The sequence below is a fragment of the Carlito syrichta genome, unplaced genomic scaffold (genome assembly GCF_000164805.1).
Source record: "Carlito syrichta isolate Samal-C Ts95f unplaced genomic scaffold, Tarsius_syrichta-2.0.1 Scaffold311120, whole genome shotgun sequence".
NCBI classification, from domain to species: domain Eukaryota; kingdom Metazoa; phylum Chordata; class Mammalia; order Primates; family Tarsiidae; genus Carlito; species Carlito syrichta.
Genome location: NW_007255216.1, coordinates 152,317 through 174,418, shown reverse-complemented (window position 1 = coordinate 174,418; position 22,102 = coordinate 152,317). Strand labels below are relative to the sequence as shown.

Genomic DNA, 22,102 nt, shown 5'->3' with positions numbered 1-22,102 from the left:
TGTCCCAAGACCAGGGCTAAAGATAAGAGAGAAAAAAGACCAAAGGCTGAACTCTTACCTCTCAACCCACTCTACACAGGTAGGTCTGTACAGACACAGAAAGTATAAAGAACTCCTAGAGAAAGGTATCTGCTTTGAACATGCTGAACCACCAGAAGGTTAAGGAAAGTCCTTAAAGTCTAGCTCAGTTTGGACTCTCCTAGTAGTAAGAAATACACACTGTATGTTTTGCTATGTGGGAGACTTGGGCAGGATAATCACTTGAGCCCAGGAGTTCGAAACCAGCCTGGGTAACAGTGCAATCTCATCTCCCCAAAAAAAAAAAAAAAATTAGCATGGCGTGGTGACGCATGCCATATAGTTTCAGATACTCAGAGGCAGAAGTGGGAAGACTGCTTGAGCCCAGGAGGTTGAGGCTGCAGTAAGCTGGGATTGTGCCACTGCACTCTAGGCTGGGGGACAGAATCACACTGGCTCAAAAACAAAAATGTTTTGCTCCATGTTATACTAGTTATTTCCTAAGCATTTAGAAACTTTTGAAGTTCATGTGTTAACCTGTGTGATTTATTCTGTTTAAAAATCATTTAACACAGTATCACTTCTGGTGAAGATATGGCAGAAGGCTGGTAAAATGAGAAATTAGTTCAATCTTTTTGGAAAGCAATTTAGCAATTCACTTCAAGAGTCTTGTAAGACAAGTACTGCTATCTGAACTAGTCATTCTCCTTTAAGGGTCTTCAACAGACTAACTAGAGTATAGTCAGAAAAAGAAGAATAAAATACAAGGGATGCGCTTCACAACATATTTACAATGCTTATAAGTTGAAAACAACCTAAAAGTCCAACATTAGGAGAATGGATATCTTTAAAAGTACAATACATATTAATGACAAAAGTTGTCCAGTCATTAAAAATATTTTAGAATACGCTTTGATGAAGGTGCTGATAATTAATGAAAAGGCACAATATGAAATGTATACACAGTATGTTGCCAATTAGAAAAAAAGGAGCATCTATTAATCATCAAAAAGGTCAGTAAAGAATGTATCCAAAGATGGAAAGCTAGTGGTGATTCTTCCTCCCAGTTTGTACCTTTTCTGTACTTTCGATTCTACTTACCTAATTGGAGGATATTTTTATTTAGGTATTTAAGATGAAAAAAAATTAAAAATGAATAGGACAGAGGCATCAGCCAGTCAGGCAAGTGATGCTGGGACTGAGGAACTGTATGGGAACCACATGAAAGCAATACTCAATTACAGCAGATGGAAGAACCCCATGTGCCATTTCTCCCATAAAGCAACTGGTTCTTTGGCACAAGTAACCTGACAGAAGGTACTAACAGGCTCTCTTTCTTATGAAAAAACAACAGCCTCCTAAATGAAGGTTACTCCAAAACGGGCGTGTGTATATAACAGAGGAGTCTGTGTTCAAAGATAATGAAGAATGAGACTAACCAAAGAGGAAAATGTTTTCCCAAGGAAAGCATCCTCGGCTTACAGTTACCAGATCTCTTTTCACCTAAATTATTTGAAGACTGTTGAGAGGTTGGAGGGGTAGAGAGGATTTAATGCAAATGTCAGAACCAAGCAGAATAATGCACTTGACTGAATTATAAAACAAAGCAGCAGGCTTAGGATTTGCCTTTAAAAAGAAATGTCCTAAAACTGTGGAGGATATTTAGACCTTTAGCCTAGGAATGCAATTTGAGGTTTGGCAAGCATCCATCTTATTCTGTGATGGCAAGTCATATGAGAATCCAAGTTTTGCCACCTGCTTTATATTATATATATGCTACTTCAGATCCCTCCCTCTTCTGCAGTCTTGTAAATATTCATATCAAATTGGAAAAAAACAATATGGTATAGAAAAGTGAATGTGAAATATTTTTTATTTTTTGGCCTAAGTATGTGAGGACTACTGGCCCGTATGGCCCATAGCTTTTTTTTTTTTTTTTTTTAAAATAATGACTGTCTGGCTTTGATATTAGTTCAAGGTCATATAGTTAATTAATAAGCGATGGAGCTGGGATTCAGTTCAGATAGTCTGGCTCCACCAAAGTTCACGTTCTCATCAGTGATTCTCAAAGTATGATCCACAGACCCCTATGGAGGTCAAAACTGTTTCCAGAAAAGCACTAAGTAATTTGTTTTTTTCACTGTATGGACATGAGCACTAGTGATGCAAGAGCAGTCTTGGAAAAAACAGCTGAGGCCTTATTAAAGAGCTGAATCAAGGCAGTGGTACCAAACTGCACTAGTAGTTATTCTTAATCACCATGATCTCACAGTAAAAACTGTTACTTTAGCCAGGTGCAGTGGCTCACGCCTGTCACACACCCAGCACTTTGGGACATGGAGGCAAGAGGATTGCCTGAGCCCAGGGGATCGAGACCAGCCTGGACAACTTGGCTAGACCTCGTCTCTACAATAAATCAAAAACTTAGCTGGGTGTGGTGGTGTGGGCCTGTGGTTCCAGCTACTGGAAGGCTGAGGGGGAACCTGAGCCTAGTAGGTTGAGGCTGTGGTGGCCACGAGTGTGCCACTGCCCTCCAGCCTGGGTGACAGAAACAGACTCCAACTCAAAACAAAAAAAAAACAACCTGTTGCTTTTATTAAAATTTGACCCTGAGCACACATCTTTTCCATATTTTGCATGACAAGCTGGGAGGCATGCATGAAACAGTACTGTTGCATACAGCAGTATGAACAATGTGACCGATGACAGAAAAAGCACTTGTGCAACTGTTTGAGTTGTGCAGAATTACCTTTTTCATGGAATATACTTTTTATTTTAAAGAATAACTGATAAACGGGTTATTCAGACTTTAGTATACGACATTTTCTTGAAAATGAACAAAGTACACCTGTCACTTCAAAAAACGAACAGTGTTCATTATCAAAGACAACGTTCAAGTGGAAAAAAACACGGGTAACAAGAATCTCCAATATTCTGAGTTGCTGATAAGATCAGTGGCAATATTAAAACAATGTGATTAGTTGACACTAATCAACATTTGAAAAATCTCCATAAGACAGTGAATCAATATATTCCAAGTAATCAATGTATGATGGTAAAAAATTATTCATGAATAAAAGATTCATTCAAAGTGAAAGATAGCCCAATGATTTTTAATGTCACAGGACAAGAAGTTTTTATATGGTTTTAGATTCCACATTGCAACTATCCTTTATGAACCTACTATTTGCTAACTACCAGAATCTTGCTATAAAGCCAGATTGCAAAAATGCCACTCTTCTCACTAAAAGAGTATAGAGGATTGGCAAGTTATTTTTCATAAAATACTTCAAAATTGTTATTTAAATTTTTTCTCAACTTTAATTTATAATATGATATTGCTAAGTATAACCCTCATAAAGTTCTTCAGAGTATTTAGTATCTTTAGAGATTGTAAAGGTCCTTGAAATCTAAACTTTTGAGAATCCATGGTTATAAAATGTGCATTTTCAACACAGGGAGTAGCACTTCAAGGGGGCAAACACTGAATCTTTGGGTAAAGGGCCACACAAAAAAATTCTTATTCTTTATGTATGAAACACAGATATACATATAACATGTAAACAGATATACATTATTTCTGTGGAGTTAAAATTTCATGAAGGTAGAGGCCAATTAGAAAGAAAAAGTCTATCCCAGCACTTTGGGAGGTCAGGTGGGAGGATTGTTTGAGGCCAAGAGTTTGAGACCAGTCGAGAAAACAGAGACACTGTCTCTCCACACACACACACACACACACACACACACACACACACACACACACACACAAAGCTGGGTGAGGTGGTGGGTACCTATATTCCCAGATTCCTGGGAAAATGAGGTGGGAGCTGCTTGAGCCCAAGAGTTCAAGGTTACAGTGACCTATGATCACACCACTGCGCATCCACGAGCCTGGGAGACAGAGAGAAACCCTATATCTAAAAAAGAAAAGACACACACACAAAAAGTCTAAAAGGGAGTGGTAATAAAGATAGAGGAACTCGGTTCTAAACCATCAACTATGCCATTCTGCCTATTAATAACATTAAAATGATATAAGAAAGGAATTAAAGGGACTTTCCTCACTGACATTGAAAGATCTTTCTGTATAAAGTAACAAATGGTCAGAAGAGATATTCTCTTTCTGTAAAAACTCAAGTAAACCGTCATAGATAGAGAGAGAACAATATGACCACTAAGCTTTCATATCACAATACTTTAGAACAAAGATTAACATTCAAAAACACGTAACACTAGCAATTTTCCAAGCCAAACTACCTGCAGCAAATTATCTTTATAACTCGAGAGGCACAAAGGATTTCCCAGGCTAACCTTTTTATAAAAAAAAGAAAAAGAAAAAAAAAAAAAATCAACCTCATGTATTCATCTTTAGGTCACAAAATGTACCTTTACATGAAGATAAAGAAAGACCAAAAAAGATTTATCTGAATGTGTAGTGGCATGGATGAGGGGGATATGGAAAAACTGGAAGTCCAACCTCACTCCCCTTATAGGACATATTTTTGGTAGGTAAACAATTTGCAAGGCACATCAGGCTAGCATTCAAATACTCAGGGAGAAAAAAGGATAAAGGAAGAAAATGAGAAGGCAGAACAAACAATTCCTTAATTGTTGCATTGTGGAATTATAAAGACACAAATCCAAGGAGACAGAGTAAGATTACAAGACATAAAAAAAAAAAAAATGATTAGCATAGTAAAACAAAAGTATATGGATTGGAGACAACTCATAAAATGTGAGTCTGACTCTTCATAACATTCATAATCAAAACCATAACCCATTACTCTCTCTAACTCCCTAGACAATACTTAACAGTTATTCAGAGTTTACTATGTGCCAGGAACTGTTTTCATTGTTTTATTTATATGTCATTTAATCCTCTCAAGAACCCTATGATGTTGGCGCTACTGATACCTGCATTTTAAGAATTAAAAACTGATACTCAAAAATACTCAGTAATTTTCCCAAGTTTACCTATCTAGTAAGCAGCTGGGTCAGTGTCTTTAGATTATCTAAAACACAAATAGAAGATTGTCAATGTCCATTACATCCCTGCAAACCTATAATTGTGTGAATACTCATGAATTCTTATTATTACTTTCAATTAAGGATGAATTTAAAATCCCATTCATTTATCCAATCTTAAGATATTATGCAGCTGTAACCATGCTCTTGAAAAAACTTGTTTTTCCTTTATGTCTCTTTACCTATGAGAATCTTATCAGTGTAAAAATTCAAGATTAAGTATTTTAAGACTGTAAAGAAAATTCATTACTAATTATTACAATTCTGACGACAGTAATGAATGAATGCAACATAGACTCAACTGTAACAGCAAATACATGTGAATTAAACCTATTTCCCTTTGCTGCATTCTCTAGAGTTAAGTGACCATGTTCCAATACTTTTTCATTCTGAAATGTCCCATGCTTTTATTTTCCATTCCAATTGTGGAATATAGCTTAAAACTTTGGTTATTTTTTTTATTTTTTTTGAGTTGGAGTCTCACTCTGTCACCCAGACTGGAGTGCAGTGGCCGCTCCTGGCCACTGGCAGCCTCGACCTGCTGGGCTCCGGCGATCCTTCCGCCTCAGCCTTTCAAGTAGCTGGAACTACAGGCGCGCGCTACCATGCCAGGCTCATTTTGATTTATTGTAGAGATGAGGTCTCACCAAGTTGTCCAAGCAGGTCTCGAACCCGCGGGCTCAGGCAATCCACTCAGCTCAGCCTCCCAAAGGCGCGGGATTACAGGCTGAGCCACTGAGCCCAGCTAATTTTGGTTATTTTAACAGTTTACTGCCCCTCCTCCTAATCCATTTATTTAAATACCCAGTTCTCATCATATTACTTCTGTTTTAGTTTGTATAATAACTGTCTCAGAGAGAAGTACTCAACCTAACATTCAAGCTCTACATAATTTAACCCAACCAGTCTAATTTCCCTAGAACATACACTGCGAAAACAATGGGCTTGGAGTCAGGTTGGCAGCAGCTTGAATCCCCGGCTTTGACACTGTATTGCCCGTAAAAGCTTGGACATATTACTAAAGTTCCCTAGTTTCAACTCCCTAAGAGGACACTTATATCATCTATTTAACCAGATTAAATAACGCATATAAAAAACATTTAAATATGGCCGGCACATAGAAGTTCAATAACTGTACCTGGGCCAGGCACGGTGGCTCACGTCTGTAATCCCAGCACTTTGAGAGACCAAGGCGGGAGGACTGCTTGAGCCTAGGAGTTCAAGACCAGTCCAGGCAACATATTGAGACCTCGTCTCTACAAAAAAATTAAAAATAAGCCAGATGTGGTGGTGTGTGCCTGTAGCCCCATCTATTCAGGAGGCTGAGACACAAGAGGGTCACCAGGGCCCAGGAGGTAAGCTATGATGGTGCCACTGCATACTGCATTTCAGTATGAGCAACAGAGTGAGATTCCAACTTAAACAAACACAACAAACAAATACACACAACAAAACCCCAAAACTGCTCTTACTCTGCTCCTCCTCAAAGTAAAGGGTCTTTTGTTCCCATCTGTTTGAAACAAATCAAGCTGACTTCTGGCTCACATCGCTCCTTCCTTAGTAAATGCTGGCCACTTTTGCACTCTGCTTAAAACAATCCTATCTATTTCAAGAAATCAGCTTAAATTCTATTTCTTCTGGGTCCATTTCTGACAACCTCGAGCCTCTTCTACTTTTTATTCCTAAAGAAGTTAGCTGCACCACCATTTGGGGGCATTTAATCTTACCATTACTCGAGTGCTTCATTGGCATACAACTCAGTTCCCAGCTAAAATGTAAGTTTCTTCTTCAAACCTCCTTTAAGCCTAGTACAAATCTCACAAAATATTTTGTTGAATAAACATATTTCACTACTGTTAAAAGTATTCATGTCAGGCAGAAAATGGTTATATTCTGTTGAAAAGGGGAGAAAACAAATTGATGAATGTTTCACACTGCAGTATTCATAATTTATATACTGAAACACTTATTCAGCAAGAATGACCAATAGCCTCCTAGGGCAGCTATAAAATGTATACACATTTTTTCATTTAATTTTTTCTCTCTCCTCCTGATATAGGGAGGAAATATCATTTATAAATGGCAAGTTCATCTAGAGATGTTGTGAACTGGCAAACGTGAATTAAATCTGACCTAGAGCCATGATTGGCCAGCACCTATTTTTTTTTTTTTTTTAAACTTGTTAGCATTCACAAATTGGGGAATGTCACAAAAATTCTAGATCTCTTCTCTTGAAAAAATAGATCTGACAACAGTAGTCTCAGGTTCTCAAAATTAAAACCTTTCAGGTAAGGCCCTATTAGGCAGACCACGTTCACTTTTAGTTACTTGACTGATCTTTATAAGCAATCTGGCACTGCAGCACTAAGTGGCAAGACAAGCGCCTCCCAATCCCCTGCCTTTTTTTAATCACAGGAAAACTAACCATTCAGAATTAGCTAATTATCTTTGCAAATGGAGACCCCAGAAGACAGCAAAATATAATCTATGGTACATTCTACTATAATTTTGTGAATTTTTGTACTAATTGACCAAAAGAGGAATTGTTCAACCTGGCATAGGTGCTTGAGATTAATATTTCTCGTGGCATATTGTAACTTCTCAGAGTTTTCAGCCTTTGGATCACCAACTATCATATGGGTAATATACAGATGTAGGGATGAGGGGCAGGAACCTTTGCAGAAATGATTAAAAAAAAAAACAAACCCAGGAATGGTCATAAAGCAAATAGTACCCTTTTGACAGAAAGTATGACTTGATACAAAACACTTGGGAAGAATGCTACTAACTCTGATAAAAGTGTAGGGACTTTGGACTAGGGTTCCTACTGTACTGAGGGCTTTGTAGCTCGCTCTCTGTAGAGCAGTCCCCAGTTCCCTATGTCAGGCTGTCTTTCCTGCTGTTGCTTGGGCTGGAAGACAAAAAGGTGCAAGTCTGGCTAACACAAGGAAAATATCTTTGGGGATACTACATATTTCTTCCCAGTAAATAATTCTTTCATCATTTCCAACATACCAGTCTACATAAGCACAAGAGACACCAAAGTTAATTCTGGTAATTACAAACTTCACTTTCCCAGTTATCGCTGTAAGGAAAGTTTCCATTGACCGGTATATGATAAATCTCACCAAAAGGGAAAACCGTATTGTTTACATCTGAAAACAGACTTTAGAAAAACTCTGACTGGCATTCCTATCTTACATGGCTCATACAATATTCTGTACAACAATGTTTAAATCAGGGGTGGCAAACTTTTCTGTAAATGACTAGACGGTAAATATTTTAGGCTCTGCAGGCCATACAGTCTCTGTACTCTCCTCTTGTCATGCAAAAGTAGCCATAAACATGTAAGCAACAATGTTTAAATTAGGGGTGGCAAACTTTTCTGTAAATTACCAGACAGTAAATATTTTAGGCTCTGCAGGCCATACAGTCTCTGAACTCTCCTCTTGCCATGCAAAAGTAGCCATAAACAACATGTAAACAAAGAAGCAAAGCTATGTTTCCCTAAACTATACCTATGGGCATTAAAATCTGAATTTCACAGGAACTTTCATGTCACCAAACAGTACCCTTTTGACTTCCCCCACAACCACTTAAAAATGTAAAAACCAGCCAGGTGTGGTGGCTCGCACCTGTAATTCTAGCACTTTGGGAGACAGGTGAGAGAACTGCTTGAACCTATGGGTTTGAGACCCACCTGGGCAACACAGCAAGACCTCTTCTCTACCAAAAGATAAAAAATTATCTGGGTGTGGTGGTACACATCTGTAGTCCCAGTTACTTGGGAGGTTGAAGCAGAAGGATAGCCTGAGCCTAGGAGGTTGAAGATGTGGTGAGCCCACTACATTCCAGAGTGGGAGACAAAAACCATCAAGTTAAAAAAAAAAAAAGTAAAAATTATTTCTAGCACACGGGCTATACAAAAATAGGTGAGGAGCCAAAAGTTTGCCAACCCCTGGGTTAAATAAGCAAATGACTTTAGTGTGCTCATCACTATAGATGATGTGGGGAGGCTGGAGACACAGGACTGAAACATAGATACTACAAGTTGAGGGATTCTCTCATTCAAAGCTGAACAGGAATTTTCAGTATTATTTGTTTGTGCTAAGCCTCCTGTACCTTAGTTAAGGTACTATCAGTCCTCCACTCTGCATCCAAGGGCTCTGCCAGCCTCAGCTTGAAAATACAGTATTTCTGGGATGTGGAATCTGTCAACACAGAAACTGATTTTTCACATTCAAAGGTACTGCAGCGTTGACTGCATGACTTGAGCAACCACAGATTTTGGTATTTGTGAGGGAATGAGGATAGGGTCTCAGAACCAATCCCCACAAGATTCCAAGAAACAACTGTATATATTAATCACCTACAAGGGGAAAAAGCAAGAAAAGGCAGTATCTCATCCAAATCTGTACCTCCAAAAATGGTTTATATGAAGTTATGACATGATAAATAACAGTCATGCCCTTGGTACAATGCCCTTGGTACAAACCTACCTTGATCGAGCACACCAAGCTAACCTAATCTGTAGTGTATTAATAATTATGAAATCATTCAATTCTTGAATCTGAAGGGCATCTGTATTACAAAAACTGATAGTTTTAGCTGCCTAGTATGTTTTCCATCCTTGCTCTTTCAGGTGACAGGACCCCTCTTTCTTGTGGGACCATTTCATTTGCTTTGGATAGGCCCGACCCCTCCCAGCCCAGGGCTAGACCTGTCTCAGGGGTCAAGCCGGGCATGTGACTCAAGCTGAGCCAAACAATACTCCCTGGTAATTGGGAAAGAGGCAGACTTCTTTGGGATTGCCATTAGCAAAGACACTACAACGAAAGCCTGGTGCTGCCATCTTCGCCAAAATGCAGCAAGAGCCCAGACAAAGCAAGAATGGGTAGGGAGGAGAGAACCAAGGAAGAGAGGAGTCGAAGTCCTGCATCCACCTTGCTGAAGTCAGCTCCACTCCTTAGACTACTGTAATATGAGAGAAAATTCTGGTTTTACTTTAGTTTGATTTGGGTTGCTATCACTTGCAATTCAAAGTCTTTAGGAATATTAGAATCAAGTATTAATACTAAATGTTGCTTTACTAAAAGTCTCAAATATAAGAGAATAATCAATGTAAATCAAAATGAAAGATACTCCAATAGTTCAATCAAAACATGTCCTATAACAAAGAAACCTAAAAAGTAAAGAGATATCAACTCCCACTCTTTTTCTTTTTAACATGTAAAAGATATGCAAGTCCTAAACGTAAAGTTTAAATTTTCACAAACTGAACACAGCTTTGTTAACTAGCACCCAGATCAAAAACAGAACACAATTCAAAAGTTTCCTCATGCCTTTTTCCAGTCACTACTCCCTACCCCACAAGAATGCCACTACAATGACTTCTATCACACTAGATTGGTAGCTTTTCCTATTCTTGAACTTTCGTAAAATGAAATTACATACTGTGTACACATTTTCTGTCTGACTTTTCTCTGAGATTCAACCATGTTACTATATATCATTGTGGTTCATTCATTCTCATCACTATACAGTATGTTTCATTGTAGGAATAAACCACTATTCATTCTAGTGTTGATGGGGGTTGGGAAACTTTCTAGTCTAGAATTACTAAAAAATTGCAGTTATGAACATTATTTCATGTCTTTAGACTGGCACACATAAACATTTCTGATGAGTACATACCTAGGCAAGGAAATATTAGGTCACAGGGTATATGTAGATTCACCTTTAGCATGTTTCCCAATATGGTTACATAAATTTATACTCCCCTGGCAACACATGAGCATCCAGGTTATTCCTTATCTTCCCAATACTTACTATTGTCTGCTTTACGAGGCTGAGTGGTGGCCTCAAAGACATGCCAACTCCTAATTCCTGGAACCTGCAAATACTACCTTATATAGCAAAAGATGTGACTAAGTTAAGGATACTGAGAGGAGGATTTTATCCTGAACTATCCAGATGGAATCGAAACGTAATCACATGTAAGAAAGAAGCAAAGGGATTTGACACACAGCACTACCTTGATTCTGTACTTCTGGACTCTAGAATCATGAGAATAAATTTGTTTTTAGGTGTCCCAGTTTATATGAAATTTTTCCTAGCAGCCCTAAGAAATTAATACATTTGCCTTTCTATTTTAAATATTCTTGTGGGTATGTAGTGATATCTCACTGCAGTCTTGTAATTTTCACTGCCATTAAGACTAATGCAGCTGAGCACATTTGCATATGCTTATTGGCCATTTGGGCGTCCTCTTCTTGTTAAGTGTCTGTTTAAGATTTCTGTGCATTTTTCTGTTGGATCGTTTGCCTTTGCTTATTATGTTTTCTATTCTGTGGCTTGTCTTTTCCATTTTCAATTGTGTCTTACACCAAAATTCATCTTAATCTAAATTTTGTTAACAACTCTCTTTTATAGATAATACTTTTTGTATGTAATTTAATAAATCTTTCCTACTCCGAGGTTATGATAATGTTTCCCTCCCCCTAAACTTTATTATTTTACCTTTCACATTTAGATCCGTAATGCACTTGGAGTTGACTTTTTAGTATGGAATGAGGTAAGGGTTAAGAGATCCATGTTTTTTGCTATATGGTTATGTAATTAACTCAAAACCATTTACTGAAAAATTTCCCTACAGTCTCGTCTTTGTGCATAGATCAGGCATCATACACATACAGGTCTTTTCCTAGGTTCTCAATTCTGTTCCACTGGTCTATTTCTCTTACTGTAGTTTTTGAATATCTGATATCAGTTTTATTCTTCCTCATGATTGTATTAGTTATTCTCAGCTCTTTGCATTTCCACACACACTTTAGATTCAGTTGGTCGATTTCTACTCAAAACAAACAAAAACAAAACCAATAGGACTTCAATGGGAACTATGTTGAATCTATAGATGTGCACACAATGTTTATCCCTCAGTTTATTTAGGTCTTCCTTAGGTTCCCAACAATGTTTTATAGTATTCAGTGAAGAAGTCTTGTATGTCTTTTGTAGATATTCCTAGGCATTTATCTTGTTTAAAACCTACTACAAATAGTATCTGATTTTAAAACCTCATTTTCTATCTGTTTGTTGCCAGTCTCCAAGATGACTCCTGACAATTACATGACCCCCCTGGTAGTAAGGCCTCGTGTAATCCCCTCCTATATTGTATCAGTGTTGCTCTGGGAGATCAACAGACTTCCAAGTCTAGGTCATAAGAGCAAGTGTGGCGTCTGCTTTGCTTTCTCTGTGGTAATTCACTCTGGGAAGGGCCAACTGCTATACCATAAAGAAAGGCCCACATGATAAGTCACTGAGGTCTCTGGCCAACAGCTATATGAGTGAAGCTGGGAGCAGATCTTCTGGCCCTGTTCAAGTGTTTGGATGACTGCCACCTCATAAAACGCCCTGAGCCAAAACCACACAGCTAAGCCACTTCTATACTCCCAACAGAAACCGTGTGAGATCATAAATGTTTGTTTGAAGCCCCTGAATTCTGGAGTAACTTCTTATGATGCAATTGATAACTAATAAAGTCACTGGTATATATGTCTCCTTGCTTCTGTTCTTGACCTCTTGTAGTCTATTTTCAACACAGCAGCCAGTGATCCTGTTAAAACCTAAACCAATCACACTGCCTGCTTACTCAAGTCCTTCCAAGGCTTCCCAACTCATGAAGAGTGGAAGCCAAACTCCTTACCATAACTGAAAGGCTCTTCATGGTTTGGTCCCATTATCTGATTTCCTCTTTTACTCCTCCCCAATCTTACATGCTGTGGGCATTCCAAGTATGTTCCTGTTCCTAGGCCTTCATACTTACTATTCCTCCTACTTGCTAGAAACCCTTATAACTAGGCTCCCCTTCCTTCAGGTCTTTGTTGTTCAAATGCCACCTTTTCCGGAAAGCCTTCGCTTGCTACCTTATCATCCTCTATAACCATTTCCAGTTTTATTTTTCTTCAATGCCCTTATCCTAATCTTAATTTACTATTAAATGATATCTTAGTCTGTCTTCCCTTTACAAAACTGTTACCTCCATAATGGGAGAGATTTTGTCCATTTTGTTCACCAATACTTAAAATAATGCTTGGCAAATGGGAGGCATTCAGTATTCACTGAATGCATGAATGGACACTGCCTTGACACCTTACAAGCACACTAATGGCTAAGTGTTTATCCTGACGCAAGAAGAAACAGAAAGACTCCTTTTAAAGAAACTGAATTCGCTGTTTAAGGAGAAATCTGGGTCTGCCAGCAGGGTCTGCTACATATATGGTTGTGCTGTTTGTGCACTCAAAAAGATGCCTGGCCTCATACACCAGCTTTGGTGCATCTTTTCTAATTTAGTCCACTCAGAAAGGGGTTCATTTCACAAAAGTGCCTAATTTAGCATACCAAACAGTAATCTTATGAGTAAAATCAAGTTTTTTAGTCAGGTTCATGTTCTCAAACTGACCTAGGTTCCATATTGCATATCTTAAAAAAACCACACAGTTTTCACCACACTTGGGTTCACAAGGCCACTCAATATCTTTACCTGCAAAAAGGGAAACCCACTCAAGTTTTCCCATTGGCTTCTACATTCACTCACTTTTCTTCTTAAAAAGACTCACTGAAGAGCTATATATGCGAGATCATATACATAAGGCTTTTTATTCTCCCTTTGACCTTAAAGTTTATAATTCTACCATGCAGACTTTGTGCTTCATTCCTTGCCAAAAGTCCCTTAAAAAATCTCTTTTCCCCCTCAAGGCAAATTTCTAACTTAGTTTCCAATTCTTGTAAATGAATGAATGTCCCTAATTTTTTCAGGTTAATGTCATCACTCTCTAAATTTACAGATTTTCTGCTCCCTGGAAACTTTATACAGCAAGTTTTATACAAAAACTGATTTTATTATTTATTGGGTGTCTATACAGCGTTCTTATGCGCCAAGCACTATTCTAAGCACTTTACAGACACCACCTTCTTTAATTATTATAATAATTCTAGGAAGAGGTACTATCACCATTCTCATTTCATGGATGAGAAAACTGAGGTACGAGGAAGTTAAGTAAACTGAGGTTACACAGCTAGTAAGTGATGGAGTTAGGATCAAACTCCAGCAGTCAGGTGGAGTCGACACTCTACGTCAGCAGTTCCCAAAGCATAGCTGAATCCTGGGGATTCCTGAGATCCTTTCAGAAGTCTATTTTCATAACAAGAATTTGCTATTTCCCAAATTTACTGTGCTGACATTTACAATGGCAGTATAAAAGCAATGAAGAGTAAAACAGTTGCAGTCTTAGCACACATCAAGGCAGTGGCACTAAACTGTACCAGTAGTCATTATATTCTTAATCACCATACTCTTACAGTTAAAAAAAGTCAGCTTCATTTATGAACATTCTTGATGAAAACAATGAAACTAATTTTTATTAAATCTTGATCCTGACTACACATAACTGTATTGTTCCTCTTTGACTTATTCTTGAATATTGTATCCCAGAGTAAAGTCTACCTCATTCTAGTTTCTTACCCACATACCAGAAACCGGAGTCTATCCTAGGGCAGGTTCTGGGCACATAGCTCCTAATGAGTCTCCCATTTCAAGGAAAAGGAACTACTGAGGACACAGACACGTACACAAATTCAGGGAAAAACAACTGCCAGCTACTTATAATATCACCATTGTCTATCAATATGAATTCAGATATGAATAATGAGCAAATACATATGCCTATAAGCACAGACAACTTATAACATAAAAGAGAAAATCCAAATTAAGCACACAGAACGATTATTTAGTTTTTTCAGTTGTATTCACAATATTCTAGGGTTGACGAATTTTTTTCTTGACAGCACCAGATAGTAAATACTTTAGGCTTTGTGGGCCATACAGACTGTCACAACTTGTCAACTCTACCTTGTTGTGAAAAAGAATCCCTAAGTAAATGAATGGGTATGGCTGTGTTCCAATGACATTTTTATTTGCAATAAGGGGTGACTGAAAATGATTTGGTCAGTGGGCCCCAGTTTGTCAGTTCCTGCTCTAGATTAATGCCAGGCAAATAGGAGGTACTCAAGTATACGTTGGATGAATAAATGATTTCATGACTATTTTAGTCAGAAATATTACCAGGAAAGACACAGCAAAGATCCATAACTGTAAGTCAGTTTTACTTTCTTTTGTCATAGCTCTTTATTCAAGGATGTCCTGACACACTTCACTCTAAGTACTATAAAGGTACATTATGACACACAGTTCTGCTCTCAATGATCGATGGCAGTGCAAAGACAGAAATATAATTTTCATGTATCTGTACAAGCTTCACAAAGAACTCTAAAAGTACAATAACTCTACTAACCACAGAAATGCAAAATGCTAAAGAAGCACCCAAACCACTAAGTTTTAAAATATATCATTCTTATTTCATAGAGTTATTTTAAAAAAACAGGATGCCAAAAATAACTCCAAGATATTTCACAAGCTGATTTTCAGTTAAAATGTAGTACCTTGGGGGAATGGGTAAGAAATGCATCATGAAAAGAAGTATAAACCTCTGGCAAACAACTGTTATATATTAAAATTTAGGGACAACTTGATATACAATAAAAAAGAACAAAAGACTGACTTAACACCAGTTCTGATTCTGCCACTTCCTACTTAGATAAATGGTTAGCCTCAAGTTTCTCATGAAAGATGAACCCATCTTTTCTAATTCATAGGATTTTGAGGAGGATCAAATGGGACAATAGCAATATAAAGAAATTGGGTGGCTTATTTAAGTCAAATATCTGCAGTTCATCCTGAGAGGGAGTGACGCAAACTGTCAGGTATTTAATAGTAGCTGCAGTCATAAATCCTAGACTCCTTATTTATCCATAGCTCACAAAGGGCAGGTTCATAAAAGGCCTCCCTGCAATAGGGACCGTAATCACTTGTTAGACGATCTGAGTATGCCTCACTTTCATCTGAATCAATATCACTTTTTTGATTAAAAGTGTTAAGGAAATGGTTTCTAACATCCTCTCACAAGTTGACGAAGCGATGATACATCAATTACTCCGAATAACTGCCAACAAAAATTTACTAAGTGCTCATGTGTATTTATAAATATAGGGAAATTATAAAAGCAAGTATGTGGTCTATCAGGGGAGTTCTATGTGCCTGGAATATAGGATGATGAGAAATAATCCTAGAAACAGAGTAAGGCTACATCATCAAAGTTTTGTAATAAAGCTAAGGAGTTTGAATTTAAACCTATAGGCCATGGGGAATTCCATCATCCTAGAAAGGAAAGGAGGGCTTAACAAGTATTCTTCATTAAATACTATTGTTTTTCATATGCCTCACAAGAATTCACAATTCTCAAAAGAATCCAAGGTGACTTTAAAAATGCATGCTGTGATAATATCAAGAATAAGCAAAAATGGTCAATCCAAGGGAAAATGGCAGAAAAAATATGGAGAAGTCAGAAATATTGTCAATAAGCAAATTGCATGCCCATAAGGGCCTATTTGCTAATCAGAAGCCATTCATTTGACTCTATTCTTCCTGCAGCTAATGCAAAGAATATGGCTAGTTAAAAGGCAAATTATTCTAAGAAAAAGAAAATCAATTACTCAGGAAAAGTACAATTAAATCTTGACCCAGATAACATAAGAATATTTCATCTGTAATTTATAAGTAGAACACAACATGATATAAGCAACAATATCTGTGAAGTAAAATACAAGTTTTGGGGGTTGCTTTTTGGAATCACCTTTCAATATAAATCAACAGGATCAGAGCCAACTTCAAGTTAAAAGTTCATGAAGAGTTAAAATAAAAGCATCTAAGGATGTGCATGGACTTATTCAAAATTATCATTTAAGCAATCTTTCATCAAGTTTATTTCTCAAAATTGTGCTTTTGTTCTATCAAGGACTGCTGAGCAGAGGGAAAGGTGTACAGAGAAAAAAACTGAGAAGGCAGATTGAGTCACAAATCTCTGCTTCAAATAGAATAGTTTCTTTCTGGTATTTTTACATACCAGGTTCCTGTAAAAGATTTCATTTGAACAAAGAGTTTCAAACGGCTAAAATAAATTTGGAAACTCTTAAGCTCCTGATTAAGAGAAAACTCACAATGCTCAATAATATACTATCATGAACACTTTAGAGCATTAACTAGGCCATTATAGCCCAGTTAGGCAGCCAGCCCACCTCTGAACTGAGATGCTCTGAGTGAACATCCACAGGTCACCAACTCATCCTACTAGGTTCTCCAAACTTTTCCCTTAAACTAAAAAATCAGATCAGCAAAACTACATAATTAAATATGTATTCGAGTTAAGCACTCAGTGAAAATGTCAATTCATTTATTATTATTACATATTAGGCCTGGGCCAAGGGCATTATATGCATTATCTCACTTAGTCCTCACTACATCTATATGAGAGAGGTAACGTTCTCACGCCCTCCCCTCCTTTTTTTAAGTCAGAGTCTTACTCTGTTGCCCAGGCTGGAGTGAAGTGGACACGGCAGCCTTGACCTGTTTGGCTCAGGTGATCCTTCTGCTTCAGCCTTCCAAATAGCTGGAACTAAAGGTGTGTGTCACCACACCTGACTAATTTTTATGATTTATTGTAGAGACGAGGTATCACCATGTTGCCCAGGATGGTTTTGAACACGTGAGCTCAGACAGTCCTTTTGCCTCAGCCTCCCAAAGTGCTGGGATTATAGGCGTGAGTCACTGTGCCTCCCAAAGTTCTGGGATTACAGGCTGAGCCACTGAGCCCAGCCAACCAACTATAATATTGCTAAACATATACAGTGATTATCAGTGCCCAAATCCAAACTACTTTAACCTTTAGTGGGATCATCTCAAATAGGTGAGTTTCTCTTACAATAAAACTATTAACAGAAACCTAGCCCTCCCTGAAAGACTCCAAATTAATGCACAACCCATAGCACTGTCAGTCTTCAAATGTGCTTCTACATTAGAAAGCACCCTACTGGTATCTAAGTGTAAAAAGTAATTTTTGTTTCCGTAAGACACACACACAGATGGCTCACTTTCTTTCATCCACGTAGACACACACCCTTTTTAATCAGTTAAAGAAATTAAAGTTACAGGTGCCAATCACTGCCTCCCTGCTAACATTTCCTTCTAATACAATCTGCATGCCTACAGCTCTTAGCTCTTGCAGCCCTTTTGGTTCCATGGGATAATTCCTCCAGACAAGCTAATTAGACCTTGGTGAATACCTGACCCAATGAACTATCTAAAGTCAGCGGTGGGGGTTGGGAGAGGATAGGACACCAGACACATAAGAACCAAGGCTGTAATCTTCCAAATCCATATGATTTTTCATATATCTAATAATCCCCCATTTTTCTTTCTCCAGTTAGCATGGACTTCTGTTTCAATGTGTTCTAGTCCCTGATTAGAATCCAGTAAATACTGATTTCTTTTAAAACATAAGACCATGTTCCTATTCCTTGGTATCTCCCCTAACACCTATAATATCTCCCTTTTTTTTTTTTTTTTTTTTTGAGTTGGAGTCTCACTCCGCCACCCAAGCTGGAGTGCAGTGGCACGCTCATGGCCACCCCAGCGCTGACCTGCTGGGTTCCTGTGATCCTTCCGCCTTAGCCTTCCAAGTAACCGGAACTACAGGCATGCGCTACCACGCCCAGTTAATTTTTGATTTATTGTAGAGACGAGGTCTTACCAAGTTGCTCGGGCTGGTCTCGGACCGTAGGCTCAGATAATCCTCTCGCCTTGGCCTCCCAAAGTTCTGGGATTACAGGCTGAGCCACTGAGCCCAGCCAACAACTATAATATTGCTAAACATATACAGTGATTATCAGTGCCCAAATCTAAACAACTTTAACCTTTAGTGGGATCATCTCAAATAGATGAGTTTCTCTTACAATAAAACTATTAACAGAAACCTAGCCCTCCCTGAAAGACTCCAAATTAATGCACAACCCATAACACTGTCAGTCTTCAAATGTGCTTCTACAGTAGAAAGCACACTACTGGCATCTAAGTGTAAAAATTAATTTTTGTTTCCGTAAGACACACACACAGATGGCTCACTTTCTTTCATCCAGGTAGTCTCTGACAGACCTCAATACTTGCAACACTGCCTGATTCACCTGTCAATACAGTGCCTTTATTTTAAAAATAACCACACTATTATAAATTGTGTAAAACGCTTAAATGTCACTTTACCTAGAACCCAGAAAAAATATACCCTAACCTTCACCAAGATTTTTGAAGAACTATTTTTTGCTTCCTATCCTCTTCTTTCATGGAATTATATCTGATACAAGAGCCAATCTTCTATGTTCCAGTAAAAAAAAAAATCACGTTCACCAATACATGTCATGTTTAATGCAAATACATTACTGAGCAAATCCAAATGTCTAGAACAACACTGTCCAATACAGTAGCTGTTAGCCACATGATAACTTAACTGAAAATACCCCACTTTGTGATTTCCAAATTCTTAATCCTAAAGTCTTAAAATCTGTTACTTTGAGAATTTATAATACTTTACCTAGTATTCCTCCTTTCAAACAAGAAACAGAGCTTTAAAAATGATGACAATAATTTGCAAGTATTGATGACTCACTCAACATCACAACACCCTACCAGGCAGCAAATTATTGCTGCATATATTTTAGAGATTACACAACTGCAGCACAGAAAAGTTTAAGTAATTTGTTCAACATTACATAGCTGTTAGATGGGCCAGTGAGGATCTGTACCTGAGCAGCCAGACTCCACAGGCTGTGTACTTAATCATGTTCTGGAACTTCCTCTTAATCATATTCCATTATTCAACAGTAAACACAGGTAAAATACATTACTTAATCTAGGTAGAAGTCTGTCACAGAAGTAGATACAAATCAATGAGAAGCCTACACTATTGTAGTAAGGTCAAGGGTAGGACAAGGGAGGGGGGATAAAGAGTTTTGTGTATGGTACTTACATATATCTACATATACTTTCTAGCCCAGTAAATTTAATTAGCTTCTTAGCACTTTCCTCTACTCCCTTGTAGAAGACTAATATAGAACACAGAGAATCATCTCGGAGAGATTAAAGGAAATTTGGGACCAATTTCTATCACACAACTTCCCCCTAAATCCATTGTAAGTTATAAAAGATTCTCTTACTTATTGTGTGTCCTTTCTACCTAATCTTATTTTAAAGATCAAAGTTTCATTAGTATGTTCCAGAGACTTCTTTCACTTTGAATTTTCTTCATTCTTGACACTAATTAAGAGAGAGGAGAGAAGAGTGTCGAAGTGCTGTACACAAAATAGCACCAAATTAAACTTGACTTTACAAGGAAAACACCAAATGACTGTAACTGGGGAGTTAAATCTCATATTATATTCTCATAATTAAACAAGGAGAATATAAATACTTCTCTAGAGCTACTGAAAAATTAGGAACTAGGATAACCCTTGGAGACTCACACAGTGCTATATATCTACTGACCAATACAGAAAGGAAAGTAACAGAGTAAACTGAAACCTTTGAGTTTTTCACTAGTTTTGAATGCAGTTACATGTATCTCTCCTTCATTTCTGCCATGCATACCCTTTAATTACTTTCGTAGGAATCTCCATACTCAATGTGCATTCTTCATGTGTTTTATAAAGGTCTTCTCATTTACTGCTTTAGTCTAAACACAGTCCATTTCTCTTCAGTCAACACATTTGTGATAAGACAAAGTAATTTCATCTAAGTGCAAATACATCATGCAAATAACATTCCTTCTACCACATGTCTTACTAAACAGTTATGATTTTAAAAATCTCTATCTACAAGTTCATAATTTTGCACAATACAATGCTTTATATTTTAATCATCCCATCTGTACAAACCAAGCATTCTTTTAAAGGGAGAGAAAACATCCAATTAAGAGTCTCACAAATAAATCTATGCAGAAAAATAAATCAGGGAGAGTGGATGGCAGGGAAGAAAAAGCAGACACCCCTCCCCCAAGGGATTCTTAAAGTGATAACTTTTAGTAAGAGAAATAAAAGGATAATTTTTTTTTCTGCAATAAGGATTTAAATTATGAAAGCACCTTAAAAATAAAATTGGCAAATTTAAAAGACTCCCAACTGCATTTAGGAACACAGGTTCTTTTATTTAGAAGTATATACTCTTTTTAATTAAATAAAGTTTTTAAAAAATATTAACTTTTAAATTATTAATTATAATTTAAATTATTAATTATAATTTAAATTATTACATTATTTCCAGGAGCAATTTTCTATATTTATATAAAACATTATATTCCCAAAATACTTTATTTTTGTGGTTGTTTGGTCAAAATATTAACTTTTAATAAAGGCTGAAATCAAATGCAGAATAAGTAGCAATCTAAAGAATTACAATCTTTTGCTTCACAATAACAAAATTAGTAATGCAGATTCCAATGCTTAGAATAATTCTGAAAAAAGATACATGGTCACTAATAACATTAATTATAAGTGTTATTGCACAAAAATATTTTATAAATTAAAATCTACCACCCGCTCCACCCTCAGTATCCTACCCACCAGAAAAAAATATCCCCTAGAAAATGTCTCATCATGCTGACTTAAGTGTATCTTCAAGCAATTTAAATTTTAAAAAAATTAAGTTACTATGTCCAGTTACACAGGCTTAAGTCTCTACTCACACAGTTGAGGTTGATGAGCAAACAGCTGTTCTGTATCTTGAGACAGACATTAGCTTCCTGCCTTCCCTATTCTCATAAGCAGCTACTTAAAGTTTGGGTTTTATGCAAGAAAACATTTTAAAGCCTTCAGTGTTTTACTTCAGCAGACTTCAGATTCATTCCTGTAACACATTTAACATGAAACAGAGTTGAGACATTTTTATAAAATGTATTATGTGCCACATTTTAATCTTCTAAAAATTTAAGGAGTGCATTCACTATCATAGCTACATAAAAAGGGTTGTTGAGGAAAAATTAACAAATAAAATCATTCCATTTGGCGTTTGATGCTACTGTAATATACATACATAATTAACCTAGAGATTTTTCTATACTGGCCA

The 22,102-nt window shown here is 37.2% G+C and overlaps 1 protein-coding gene across 5 annotated transcripts in view; it reads right to left on the bottom strand.

Moving 5' to 3' along the window:
* ZFAND6 (zinc finger AN1-type containing 6) overlaps nt 1–22,102 on the bottom strand; it is a 66,423-nt gene that overhangs the window by 17,179 nt on the left and 27,142 nt on the right. The window contains exon 2 of one of the 5 annotated variants that reach the window (XM_021717793.1): nt 21,723–21,883. The exons of 3 other annotated variants lie outside the window; for them this stretch is intronic. The gene's annotated coding sequence lies outside the window, so the exon portion shown is untranslated. Of the gene's footprint in view, nt 1–21,722; nt 21,966–22,102 lie in introns of those variants that run through there. One more of the 5 variants, XM_008068504.2, reaches the window with a different exon arrangement.